At 45.3% G+C, this 14,201-nt stretch overlaps 1 pseudogene; it reads right to left on the bottom strand.

Moving 5' to 3' along the window:
* Window positions 1–11,496: 11,496 nt before the first annotated feature.
* Window positions 11,497–12,678, bottom strand: LOC101719063 (cell cycle control protein 50C pseudogene; annotated as a pseudogene).
* Window positions 12,679–14,201: the final 1,523 nt, after the last annotated feature.

Here is a 14,201-nt window from a genome sequence, read left to right as displayed (position 1 = left end):
CAGCTCGAAGGCAGCGCGGCATGGCAGAGGGGCCTGGCAGACAGAAAGCAGAGTCCAGGGAGCAGAAGCAGTGAGATGAAGGCTTCCAGGCCCTGAACCAGGTGATTTCTCTCAGCCCAGATCCCACCTCCTGACAACCCAGGTGTACCACGCCCATGAGGCAATCACCTCCCAGAGCCAGCTTGTGAGTGGGTCAGGCTCTGTGGACAGGTAGCTCTAAACTGTCCCCAAGGGAGAGGGATGGGAGGGCGACCTTAGGGGCAGGAGGAGGGGCGCACATCCCTGCAGGTCAGCTTCCCAAGCTGGAGCTCTCTCCTCCTGGGACCAGAGCAGGCGGGGCGTGCAGTGACACCGAGCGGCCACTGGAGGGCAGCAGAGCCCTGTGCTGAGATCATGCGCTGAGGTTGCCAGGGGCCCCAGCTCTGCCAGTATTGTATGAGGATGCCTAGCATAAAGAGAATATGTTCGTATATTCGTGCTTATTTCTACCACCTTATTCTGTCTTCCTCTCTGTCTTGCTTCCTCTAAGTAGGCTTGAAGCTTTTCGTTATTTCTTTAGAAGTAATTCACCTCACTGTTTCTATTTCAGAGAGATAGAGAGAGAGAGAGAGAGAGGGAGAGAAAGAGAGTGTGTAGGTCTTGCTCAGTATCCGAGATCTGAGATTGCTGGGAAGCACCACCACATCTGACTTTTCCTTTTCTCTTGCAGTTAGGAGTGATGTATCTGGTCTCTGGTTTTTCCGTAGTGACCTCAGATATCACACCCTGAACTTTTGTTTGTTAAATTTAGGTCTTTAAATTTCTTGATTAACTTTTGTTTGGAAGAGGTTTAGCTTCCAGGAAAACTGAGAGAATGCTGGGCTGGCACAGCTCTGAGCGAGGGCGGGGACCTAGGCTCCCCAGAGGGTGGAGCATCTCCAACAAGCACTCCTTACTCCTCTGCATAGGGGGACCCTGCCCTTTCCCGGTTATCTGATGGTTTGTTCCTAGGGCCACAGTGATGCTCCGCTGGGATCATTGCACTGAGAGCTCCGCTGGGTGCCTGAGCTGAGCTCCGCAGTGGCACAGGTGGGTCTCAAGTGAGCTGTTTGCCGCCCTGGCGCTCTGCCTTCCTGTGGCCTGGGGCCTTCCGCATCCTGCGACAGGCGCTTCCTTCCTTGTCCCAAAGGCCTCTCAGGGACCCAGGTGGCTGCCCTGAGCTGACAGGGAGAGTGAATTCTGGGCCGTGCTGGTTCCAGCTTCCTCCCTTCCTGTTTGCCCATGCTCTGAGCCGCTCTCCTGGCTTCCACATGGTCCTCTGCATGGCAGTGTCCCCGCTGTCCTGATCCGGGAGGAGGAATGTAGGGGGGCCGCCTCTGCTGGGCTTCTGCACCCCGGAAGCTCCTCACTCCCCTGGGTGCCAAAGGGCAGAGCACGCAGTGAGCCCGCGTGGTGACCTTGGCCCCTGAGGTGCTGGATCCCAGGCTGTGCCGGTGGTTCCAGCCCGGCCTGGTCGGGCCCCAGGAAGCAGCGGGTCCTGCCTGCAGAGGAGCCCCTTTCCACCTTGCGGCCACGCGAGTGTGAACACCGGCAAACCCGGAGCTGGGGCTGGTTTAGTGCATGGTGATAGGTATGGGTCTAGTTTGAATCTTTGGCAGGTTGAAATCCAGTTGTTCCAGCACCAATTATTAAATAGGCTATCTTTCAGGGAGGAGGATTTTAGTGAAACTCAAAGAAGCTTAGATCACATGACAGCATCCACCACACCACATGAACTATGAGTCAAGGTCAGGGTCCCCATGACAAGGTGGCACTAGGGATCATGGAACATCTTAGAAAAGAGCCTAGAGTCCCAAGAGCTGATGGAGGAAAAGAGGCAGATTGTAGATGTCCAGAGGAAATTGCCAGCACCCTCTTACCACTTAGCTTGGCCAAATGGATCCAGTGCTCCACCACCCTGGCCCGGTCTCCAGCCCTCGTGCTGGGACCCCCAAAGCAGGTGATTGTGCAGTTGGCCACGTGATTAAAATTTGTGATAGTGGCCCGAACGGTGGGTGCCAGAGGTTCTTTGCCCTCTTTGTTTCTCTGGGTCCAGATGGAGCCCAGGCAGTCCCAGGGCACCACATTCTTGAACAGCTCCTGTGGAGGAAGACAGCATCCCACTGGCAGAAGCCACCTCAGTTAATCGATAGCTTCAGCCATCCACAGGCAGGTGGCCATGGCCTGAGCTGGAGATCAGGAAGCTGCAGATATGGACAGAGACTTCTGCAAATAGCCGGTTTTCCTCCACTGCCCACTAGTGATGTCCAACTTATGACCTAGGACCTAGCACTGACGTGAAAATCAGTGGCATTTTCCCCATACCCATCCTCCCAAACCTCCAGCATGAGCAGACATCTGAGTCCCGCTCATTCTGAGGTATTGTCTTCTTTCCAACCTCACCTGCCCTCTGCTCCTTTGCCCAGGTCAGTGGCACATTTCCTGGGACAGCTATGACTGGGGGCCCTGTGTGGGTGTCTGCTGTAGAACCTATGAATCTCAAATGCCTACAAAGTGATAAGGCTGGCCAGGTCTCCTGGGATGATGGCAAGGTGACACATGCTCCTGCCTGCACCTCAGTGCACACCCTCCTCGGCCAGTTGATCTGACTCCCCGCCCTGTTTCCCAATTGTCCAATCTCAGTTGACATCAGAGTCACTGTGTGAAGCAGGCATGTGAGTGCCCTGTCTCTATTGTTGACCTCCACCCAAGGACAGGAGTGGCTTGGGGCTGAGAGACAAGTATAGGTGATGCAGTTGGTAGAAGAAGGAACTTTGATCTAGTAAACTGGGAATGTCAGGACTGAGGAGATCAGTGCGAGAAGGATGGGTGTCCCCCGCCCCACCCCACCCCACAGAGCTCAGCTGCTCACCACACCCATCAAGGGCAGCTGCATTGCCAGCAGCTTGGGAGAGAAGGCTAAGAGCACCTTCTGCAAGGACCTGTCCTCGTCAGTGGCAGCAGAGAACCAGGAGTGCTGTGGAGCTGGCTTCTGCTTCTTTCCTATCTCCAGAGGAGGCTCTTTCTCTGGTGCTGGCTCTGGCTGCAGAGCAGGCCCATGGTGTTCTGGACATGGAGCCAGAGCTAGGAGGAGGAAAGCTCAGCAGTGTTAGTCACTTGCCAGTTCCCTGCGGAGCATAGAAAAGACATCCTGGCCATTTGGGGGATTCCAATGCCCAACCAAAAGCCATGAAAGCCTTCCGGACTGCTGTGGCCCTCACCATCTGTTTCGGCCCCGTGGGGCTCTAGATATTCCACCTGAGCAAGGGGAAGGCACAAGGGAGGCTCCATGTCTGCTCCAGGTGAGTTCACTTGCAAGCCGGCCCTTTTGATCTTGATTTGGGGAATGTCCAGTGGATGGTGCCATTCGGACTAGGTTTCCAAAATGGGAGAGGTGGCGCTGGGGAGAGATGAGTGAGCAGCAGAGTCAGAGGCCCGGGCTTTTCTTCCACCCTGCCTCTCTGAGACAGCGTGTCTTGTGTGGTCCTCCATGCCTAGGTGTAAAGGAAAGCTGACCCCACCCCAAGCCCTCTGTGACTGTCCTAGCCTTGGCTGACTTTGTCCCACTAGGCTAATGCTAACATGGGTTTCCACTTCACACTGGTGATCCTTTCTGAGGGAGGCAGGCACAAAACTCTGTGCACCTGAGTGCTTGGGGCTGGGCTCCAAGCAAAGTAGTCCAAAACAATCCGTACCCTAGCAGTCTGCAATGTTTGCTGTACTTCCAGCCATGAAGTGGGGGCTGCGGGGGTCGGGGTGGTGGGACAGAGCTCTGACACCTCACAGCCTGTCCCTGTCCAAGCAGGCCCCTTACACACCCTAAGCGCGAGGGGAAGCACTGCCCATGAGAGGTCACGGCTAGCGCTGATGGCCAGGATGGGCACTGGGCTGCCTCTCTCACATGTGGGTTCCTCCTGAACATTAGCTGGACACATCTGCAGCCAGAGCCGAGCCAAGGTTGGAGAAGGCTCAGATTGTGGTCCTTTCTGTGGCTAGAACTTCACAAAGTGGGAAAATGGCCATAGCTCATCCTCCCCTCTCCACTGTCTCCCTCCAAGCGGTCAGGACGGGAGACAGCTTCAGAAGTGCACCCAGCTTCGTTGGGTTCTAATACCAAGGAAGTGAGGTCACATCCTCAAAGTTCCACTACATTTAGGGTGAGGAAGTGGCTTAGGATGAAGGGGCAAGGTGCAGTTTGGGTTGCGGTTATGTTGGGGTTTGGTTGAGGTTTAGGAATACATTTAGGGTTCTATCATGGCTGAGGGTGGGAGATTCAGTGTTAGAAAGTAGGCCTGCAGTTTACATTGTTGTTCATTTTTATTGTGCAGTTCACAATCATTTGAGGAGTGGCTACGTGTACATAACAGAGCTTGAAGGGCCGGGGATTTAGCTCAGTGGCACCATGCCTGCCTCACAAGCACAAGGTCCTGAGTTCAATCCCTGGTACCGAAAGAAAGAAAAACCAAAAAAACAACAACTCATAGTACAGCTTGTATATATTATGAGTTTTAGATTTATATACAATTAAGATGGTGTCAGGTAAAAGAGCCGAAGACCAAGACCAGACCAGGCCACAGCAAGCCTTTATTAGGGGAATAGATCTGCCGGGCTGTCTCTGAACAAAGGAGAGACAAAAGCAATATGGCCGGGGCAGGGAGACTCTTTTATAGAGACTGGGGTGGGGTTTGTAGGGGCTGAGGTGGGGTTGAGTGAGGTAGTGACTAGGGAATGGAGGAGCCAGTGATGTCACTAGGTTGTAGGAGGCGAGTGAGTATTAGGTTACTTTCGAGGCGGGAACAGGGGCATGCTGGGAAGAAGGGTTTATTCTTTGGTGGGAGCAACCATCTTGGCATGGCATCACACAGGGGAGGGGACAAGGCACCATAGGAAGAGGGCAGCTACGATACATAATAGCTGCTGAGGTGGTGGGAGACCTATCATTCCAGGCTTTTGTTGTATGATAGTTGGGTGAAGGTCTCTTCTTCTGGAGCTGCTTCCTGCTGACCAGGGGCAAAGATCGGGGCTAGATCTGGATCTCATGAGGCCAGTGGCAAGTGGGGACCTCTTCCTTTTGCTGTATTGGCTGGTACCCTGCCGTGATGAACTCTGTGACTGTCTGGCTGGTGAATACCCCCAATTGTTCCTGCAAGAAATTTTGAAAACAGCAAACCAGGCACAGTCCAAAACAGAGAATTAAACAGATAATACTGAGGGGTCCCAAGAGTAGTAATAGCCAGGTGAGCCATGAGCTCCAGGAACTGAACATACCCCACCATTGATTAGTACCTTGGGGGGCATATCTATCTGGCCCATTGAGTTTTAATTTTTTTCATTTGACCTGTAATTTTTTATTTATTATTTACATAGGTTTTACAGAGACAGCTGGATGTTTAGGGGCCCATTTGTTATAGAAGTAAGAGACTGTTATGGAAGAGATCATAGCTCCTGATCTAAGGGCCCCTGTGTCATGTCCTTGCTCTTAGAGAATGAGTGGAAAAGTGATAAACACAATTTATATAATCTTTATAATCCTTTGTTTGGAATATAAAAGGTGTATGTAACTGAGCAAATGTCTTTTGGACGCCAACCTACCGATGAGTGTAGTGTTACTATGAACCTGACTTCTCCTTTAAATTCAAGGCCAGGACAGTTTGATTCCTGTATCTCTCAGTTTTTGGAAGCCTCCTAGATATATTTAAAAATAAAGAGAACTGATAACCTCCACAAGGACCCTGGCCAACTTGAGGCGATCAAGTGTAACATAAAAGGCTTGATCTTTTTAGACATGGGTAGGTATCCAGGAAATATGAGCACAATGAGAAGAGCCATCATAAACAGAGAACAAGGATGTACATTATTTTAAAAGGAATAAATCTTGTAGCTGCTTGGTATAGAACTTATCCTGACTGTGGCTGACAAGCAGGGGATTTTTTCCCAATACTCTTACTTTCTGGTTTTTTTTTTTTGATCACTACACAATAGTTAATTAGTTATCACAGAATCAGAAAAACACTTATCTAAAAGGAGAGATCTGGAGACCAGTGGTTTCTAGGATTGGGTATCCATAAAGAACTTCTTTTAATTTTTTTGAAAAGAATCTGTACACACTTGTAGCTAATTAATGATTTTTGCTTCTATTTAGTACCCAAAGTTTTGTCTTTTTGAAATGGCTGTGTCATGAGTGAACCAAAAGATTTTAATGGGTGGGCTATGTCTTGATTTTTCTGAAGTTTAGCTTTATTATTATGTCATTGTTTTCTACCTCTTTTGGTTATTTTTTCTGCTGGGTGTTTAAGACCAAGTTAAAGTGAGACCTGTGTCAATCAATATGAACCTCTTGTTATCTATTAAGGTCAGTTAAGTCTCCCCAGGCCATTACTTTGGAACCATGCATAGTGCCTCTCTGCTCCTCTGTCAGCCATCTGGATGGGTCATGGCCTTGCTTGACCAAGTTGTTTTCAGTGAAAGCATTGGAAATTTTTTTCTTGGTGACCCTCCTTTGGCACACAGTACATTGTCTTCTGGTGTCCAGCAATCTCCCAGTTTAGGAGGTTGAGTGACTTACCAAAGATGTAGGACCCTGTAGAGAAGGTTCCCTCATGTCCTGGATTTTTTTTTGACCTTGAGGGGACAGGGCCAAAATATTGGCTGTCCTCATAGCCCAGTTACCTTTTAGTTCTGGTCTCCAAACTTTAGTTGTTGAACACCCAGAAGAGAAGGCCAATAGAGTTAGCATTGTAACAAGAATAATGAACTTAACTATTATAGTTTTACCTGAATAACAAACATTTTGGAATTTAAAATATAGAGAACTGTTACTGTTATCAGTCATGGTTGTTTTTTAGTAGTTGAATTCCTGTAGAATATTAACAGAAAAAGAGCCACAAATAATATTTTAACATGACAATTATGATGACTTTACCTTTGTAACACATTTAAATGTCCATCTTGATATAAAGTAGCCATTGTTAAGTGTACTCATTTTTTAAAAACACTAAAAGTTTTAACCTAAATTATCTTTAAAAAAATAAATAAATAATCTTTTGATAGGATACCATCTAAAGAAAATAGCCCATATATGTATCTGTTATCATAAATAGCTAGAGTGTATGAAAAGGCAAATACCTGAATCAAAAAGAGGTTATTATCATAAACAAATATTAGAAAACCTGTACAGTCAGAAAGTACAAATACATTTAGTACACTAGAAAAAATAAAACCTTGTTATTGTTGTTTTTTACAGGATATTTAGTCCTTTGAAAATGACCAGTGTAAGCACACCATAATAACATATTTAGAATTTATCCCTTTGATGACAATTGATATAAACAGTATAATAATATATTTAAATAATATTTATTCCTGTAAGTCTTTTATAAGGCTATGAAAACTATCGGGTCAGTCTGTTGTAAGATGAAAACTGTTGAGGTCCCCCTAGTGAACAAAGACTGGAAAATATTTCCATGCGGCCGCTCCTTTGTTCACCAAGGGGAGCATGCCTTGAACTTAATAACCTTTATCTATAAACAAAACAGCTGTATGATTGGACAAAAAACAAAGATATAAGACAATTTCTAAAACTAGAGTGCACTCAAATATATTTAGCCGAATGGAATTATAATCTCTTTATAATTTTAGGTTTATAATTATAAATAAAACTAAAACTTTTTGTAAGTCAATTAACAGAGATCTCTTGTAGAATTAAAATCAGAAGGAATGACACTTCTATTTCTGTAAACCTTTTATAACAAACTTGAAACCAACAAGTAAACATATATATTTCCTTTATAAATCACTTCCACACACCTTCTTCATGTACCTAGGCCTTTTGGTCTTGTCCTGCTAACAAGACAAACATATAAAATCCTTTTATATCAAAAATATATCTTTTACTTATAGCTTTTTAAATATTTTGTCTCTGACTCATTATAAACATTTTATACTTTTGTCAGTCATTATCTCATCCCTAGTGGTCTTTGTTAAGTAAATAAAGTTCTAATTCCTGTTTAAGGGTTAGACACAGGTGGTTTCTGCCACTGATGACAGCCCTAAACACATGACAGTTAAGGCACCTATCTCACAAGTTTGTTCAAGGATTCCCACTTCGTTCTTTAGTTGGGATGTTATCTATAGTGTAGCTACAAATCAAAGAAGCTATATAACCTTTACTTTAAACAGCAGAAGCAATGGGCTAAGGCAAGTTTTTAAAGGGATACACTACCTGGTTTGTTTCCACGTCTACTTTAATAGCTAATCTATTAAACTTTAAAACTTTTTCCTATCAACAGAGTTATAAAGTGGGGCAGGTATGAGTGGTGAGGCTAGGACTATTTGAGAAGGAGAACAGGTTTGACAGAGGGAGGGTTAAAAGCATAGTTAGGAAAGGCTTGTATGTAGGGGATTTCTGACCATTTGCCATTGCATTGACAGAAGTTGTGTAAATCGCACAGTATGTTAAGATTGAAAGTGCCATTTTTGGGCCCTGGAAACCCATTATCTAATTTATACAGAGGTCAAACCTGATTGTAATAGAAAACAAGTCTTTGTGGCTTAAAGTGTGGTCCCAACAATCCGAGGGGTTTGAGTTGTGCCAGAAGGCAGCCCGGAGGTGTTGAGGGGCGGGCTTTGGATTGTTGGGCCCCCTGATTAGAGCGGGTGAGGAGGCAGCCCCTGGGGCAAAAGACAAAGGGGAGAAACGTCCTTGTCTCCTTTGACAATCTCCGAGTGAGTCTCCCAAAGGGAGAGAACGAGAGGAGGCGGGCTGATGGGACGTCTCCCAGGGGCACGGTCCTGGGCCCAGAGGCCGTGGGGGTTTCTCTGACTAAGCCCTTGGATTTCTGAGAAGTCCTCGGAGGGAGAGAGAATGAGACAGAGAACCCGACGAGAGGGAGGCTGAACTCCCTACTCACCCAGACATTGGTGACCGGTGTGGATGTGTAGCGCCAGCAATGGCAAAGGTAGAAATCCCTGGAGGGCCCTGGCAACGGCAGATAGGTCGGTTGGAGATGGCCAAAAGGTCAATCAACCCCGTTCTGCGGGGGATCGTCCATTAATGGACCATCTACCATCCGAGTCACGGCACCAGAAATGTCAGGTAAAAGTGCCAAAGACCAACACCAGGTCAGGACACAACAAGCCTTTTTTAAGGGAATAAATCTGCTGGGCTATCTCTGAACAAAGGAGAGACAAAAAGTAATTTGGCCACGGCAGAGAGAGTCTTTTATAGAGATTGGGGTGGGGTTTGTAGGGGCTGAGGTGGGATTGAGTGAGGTAGTGACTAGGAATGGAGGAGCCTGTTATGTCACTAGGTGGAAGGAGGTGAGTATTAGGTTATTCTCTAGGCGGGAACAAGGGCATGCTGGGAAGAAGGGTTTATTCTTTGGTGGGAGCAACCATCTTGGCATGACGTCACACAGGGGAGGGGGCAAGGCACCATAGGAAGAGGGCAGCTACTATACATAATAGCTGCTGAGGTGGTGGGAGATCTATCAGACAGAAATAAAAAAATAATAACGTTCATGATAGCTTTAAAAAATTAAACCTGGAAATCGGCCAAAAAATGAAGTAAAATTCCTCTACAACAAGAGCTATAGCAGTTTGGAAAAAAAGAGAGATTGAAGAAGAAACTATAAAGTGAAAAGACATACCCTGTTTCTGGATAGGCAGAAACAATATTGTCAAAATGATGGCACTTCATAAATGATATACATGTTTAATGCAAACTCTAATCAGTATATCATGAGTATTTGTAGGGAATAGGGAAAGGGGACATTACTAGAACCTCTGCAGAGAGTCCTACTCTCCTGCGAGCCACAGCAGCACAAGAAAAATTAACTTATTATACAGGAAAGGTAGGAAAAATGAGACTTGGAGAAGAACCTGAGCTTTGGGCCTGATCAGTGCTGCTCTGGGCAGCAAAGACAAAAGCCCCCAAGCTTGCTGCACATTTTATTCAGTACCTCGGGAGAAACAAATGTAACAAATGAAATGCAGAGTTCAGTACCTCACAGCGGGATAAACAAAGTGTAACAAAAGACTGGGGGGCAGCAGAAATCCAAGAACAATGAGGAACTGCAGATGAAGATTTGGCTCCTCCCAGGGTGTCTCCCGCAGGTGTGGTCTTGCCCTGGAGCATCACAGCATCACAGGATCATTGAGGTCTCAGTTGTGACTGGAGGCCAAAATGGAGTTATGTCTTGGAATGCCATAGCTGGCCTATAGGCAGGAGAACTATGGCTAATCAAATGGTTTTTCCCTAAAATTATGTAGCATTGCTCCCAACAAGTATTATTCTCAGAACTATATATCACACTCCTTTAATTTAAAAGGAATTTGTAGAGTCTAGAGACACTAAAGCATCCTGTCAGGTAAAAGGCCAAAGATCAAGACCAGACCAGGCCACAACAAGCCTTTTTTAAGGGAATAAATCTGCTGGGCTATCTCTGAACAAAGGAGAGACAAAAAGTAATTTGGCCACGGCAGGGAGAGCCTTTTATAGAGATTGGGGTGGGGTTTGTAGGGGCTGAGGTGGGATTGAGTGAGGTAGTGACTAGGAATGGAGGAGCCTGTTATGTCACTAGGTGGAAGGAGGTGAGTATTAGGTTATTCTCTAGGTGGGAACAAGGGCATGCTGGGAAGAAGGGTTTGTTCTTTGGTGGGAGCAACCATCTTGGCATGATGTCACACAGGGGAGGGGGGAAGGTACCATAGGAAGAGGGCAGCTACTATACATAATAGCTGCTGAGGTAGTGGGAGACCTATCACACTCTTGAGCAACAAAAGCAAAGCAGGAGGCATTACAATCCCAGATTGAAAGTTACATGACAAAAGTACAGTGATGAAAACATCAAAACAGATATGGTGATCAACACACTAGAATTCAGAATGAAGAAATGCTTTCAGGTGCTTTCATCCACTGAATTTTAAACAAAAGGAGCCCAAACAATACACTGGAGGAAAGACAACCTCTTCAACAAATTATGCTGGGAAAACTGGTGGTCCTAATATAGAAGGTTAAATACAGACCCATATCTCACATAAGTTGTGTTAAAATCAATTTAAATATGAACATGCTTAAGATCTCAGCCATTAAGGAAATGCAAATGACAACCACAGTGAGATTCCCTTAGTACAGCACCTATCATCCATACAATTTAAGGTAACAAGTGCTGCCCCTTATACATAGTGCAATTTGTGTTCAAAAATATTTTGCCATATCCTTAAAAAGTTGAGTACACATTTGCTATTCTGTTTTATATCCTCAAAAGGTTGAGTACACATCTGCTTTATTTCTGTTTCCATTCCTAGGTAGCTATCCAGAAGAACTGAAGACATGCATTCAAACAAAAATGGATGTGTTTTTTTTTTAGCTCTCAAGGATGATTTATTGTCTCCTTTCCAAAAACATTTTACTACACACAAATATTCCTTCTTCTTTTTGCCCCCTCCTCTTATTCCTCCTCTACTTTCTGTCTTCCCCACCTTTGAAATTCTCATAATTTATTTATCTGGTATTGTATTAGTTCAGTCAATCCAGTTCCCCTTCTTGAAATATCTCAGTCACTTCAAGCCATGTCAGAGATTTTTGGCTCTGTTACTTCATTGTCCATTTCTGTTTTCTGCTTTTCTTCTTAAAGCATGACTTTACTGTTGGAAAGCTACTTTCTCTTTTTTCCATATCAAGTGAACTGCTGTTAAGGCAAAGGAGCCCAACCATGTCAATGTTCCTATCACTCTGTAGGCAACTCCTAAGAAAAAGTCACCACCTTCACACCATGTCAGGGTGGAAAGAATAGACTTTTCTGCATGGAACCTGGTTACTGGAAAATTATAGGTATGTTGAAACTGTAATTACCAGCAGGCAAGCCTTCAGTAAAATAGTGAATTCAATGGAGTCTACAGTACAGTTGTTTGAATGATTGAAAGGCAGCTGTCCACATCCAGACAATTAAACCATCATTGAGGAAGCCATTGTTTTCTGAATTGTTTCTATCCAGATCATAGATTGGTTTAGGCCAGTATGGGGGCTTTGTGCTTCCTGCAAATTTGCTATAAAGATTATTGAAACTTGGATTCTGAAACTTGACATACTTATCTGACCACCATGTAAGTCCGTCTTTAGCATTGGGACTCTGATATGCATAAGTGAATTAAGCTTGTATGAAAGAATTATGGACTCATGGAACATGCTGTTGACAATAGCACCACAAGGAACAATGGAAATACCATGGTGAGATACTTTGAATGGAGCACAATCCTCAACATCTCTCACATCCTCACTCACCAGTTGGTTATTACTTCTGGATCAAATATATCAATATTCTTATAGAAGCCATATAATTTGTACTACATATAAACATTACCCTCTATTTTCTCTGGAAGGTAAAAGGGTATAGAGTAGGTGCATTCTTTGTGAAAGTTAAAGGCATTTTCCCACAATTGAGTCAAACTTTTGCATATGTTTTGTGTAATTAATCTATTTTCTTGGCGCACTTTGCAGACAATATAAGGATGACACCCATGCAAAGGCAGAATACTCCTGTGCCAAAAAAATAGGACTATCATGGCTGAGAAATGTAGCTGGTGGGCAGGCAAATTTTGCTGCTTCATGGCAGTGTTTTCTGGCATTCTGGACAGATGATGCTCAGGTACTCCCATCATTTTAGTTATTTTACAGGCCAAGTCCAAATCTGCAGAGCAAATGTCCTAGTTGAAGTCTGAAGGCCAACAGGCTGGTGTAGACTCCAGATGGGTTCTTTACATTTGTCAAGGTCATGGCAATGATGAACTGTCCCAGAGTGGGTTCCACAAAAAGAAAACTGTTTCCAAAAAGAAAAGGGATTTTTCTCCCAGGCAGGGCAGGTGGTGAAAGTGAGGTGGGCCTAAGGGTTGCATTATCCTATAAAAACTCCATTGATTTTCTGGGAGAGCATTAACCTAACCTAATTGTAAATGATAAACCTAACAATACAGTGAATCCTAGCCCTAAGAACTGTTGTATCCTAAGAACTATTGCATCCACTCCTCTCCTGCATCAGATTTTCTTGGCTTATAGGTAGTTTGTGGGTTCCCTCTCCATACAGCTAGCCTGCTGGTTTACTAGCAAGAAGATTGGCTTCTTCTCCAGTATGCAACAAAAATGTGGAACTGAGTCACAGGGTCAGAGCTCCTCCTCCTCCTCCCATGGAGCAATTCAGCAGGATGGTGAGCAGTGAAGCACATTCTCATACTGTGGCATGTGCCAAGCATAACACAAACTCCAACACTAACACTTACTTACAAACCTTATGTTAACCTGAAACTAACCCTAACCTTACCTTAACCCATAAAAGACTAAACCCAAGCCCAAACCCTAAACTCTAATCCAACACCCAACACCAATGCTACACCCTGCCACTCACCATAACCTGACCCTGGTTGCTGACTGTGAGGTGCCCTCTCCCCACCAGCCTGCTGTCCATCCTGGCCTCTCTCCACACATCTGGATGCTTCCTTACTTGTACCCCATAGTCCTGCTGCTTGGGTCTCAGCAAGGCCTAGGGAAAGCTTAGCAGAAAGGTGAGGCCTGAGGTTAATGAGGCTGGAGGGTGCTCATGTGCAAACTGAATCCTGGACAAGGGCCGAGGCCATAGAAGGAGGCTTCTATGCTGAGGAGAGACAAGATCCAGCACTTTGTGTTGATCCCACTAGGCAGCTATCTTCAGAACAAAAGCACCATGGACTACAGGTCCCTAACCTCAGCAAGTACCTAGAGCCCCCTTGGACCTCCAAGTAGGGCAGCCTCCCTTTGCACTTGACCTGCTGGCATCAGGGAGGTCAGCAACACACTTCTTTCTGCACAGAACTCTGTTTCTTTTCCACAAAAATCATGTCTTGGAGAGAGATTTCCAGCAGGGAATCCTTGGCTCCTGCCAGCTCTTCTCTCTGAGCCAAATCAGTGAGAGGGACTTGAAAACTCAAGACTGCAACTTTTCCCAAATTTTTCAAAGCAAATAGTGAGAATTTTGTGTATAACTTCACTAGATCTCCACATAAACTTTTTGTTTCCCTGAAAATTATTTTTATAAATAAATACTAACTGAAAGACCCTAGTTAGCAAGACAGACTCCTTATTGATGCTTGACCCACCTGCCTGCCCTTTAGTTGAACTCAGGAGGAAGCTTAAAAACCTCTTTCCCTTAGAA

This window comes from Heterocephalus glaber, unplaced genomic scaffold (genome assembly GCF_053883595.1).
Source record: "Heterocephalus glaber isolate CG9 unplaced genomic scaffold, H.glaber_assembly_v1.0 deba00000546, whole genome shotgun sequence".
Lineage (NCBI taxonomy): Eukaryota > Metazoa > Chordata > Mammalia > Rodentia > Bathyergidae > Heterocephalus > Heterocephalus glaber.
The sequence above is the reverse complement of the archived record's forward strand: the minus strand, read 5'-3'. Positions and strand labels throughout refer to the sequence as shown.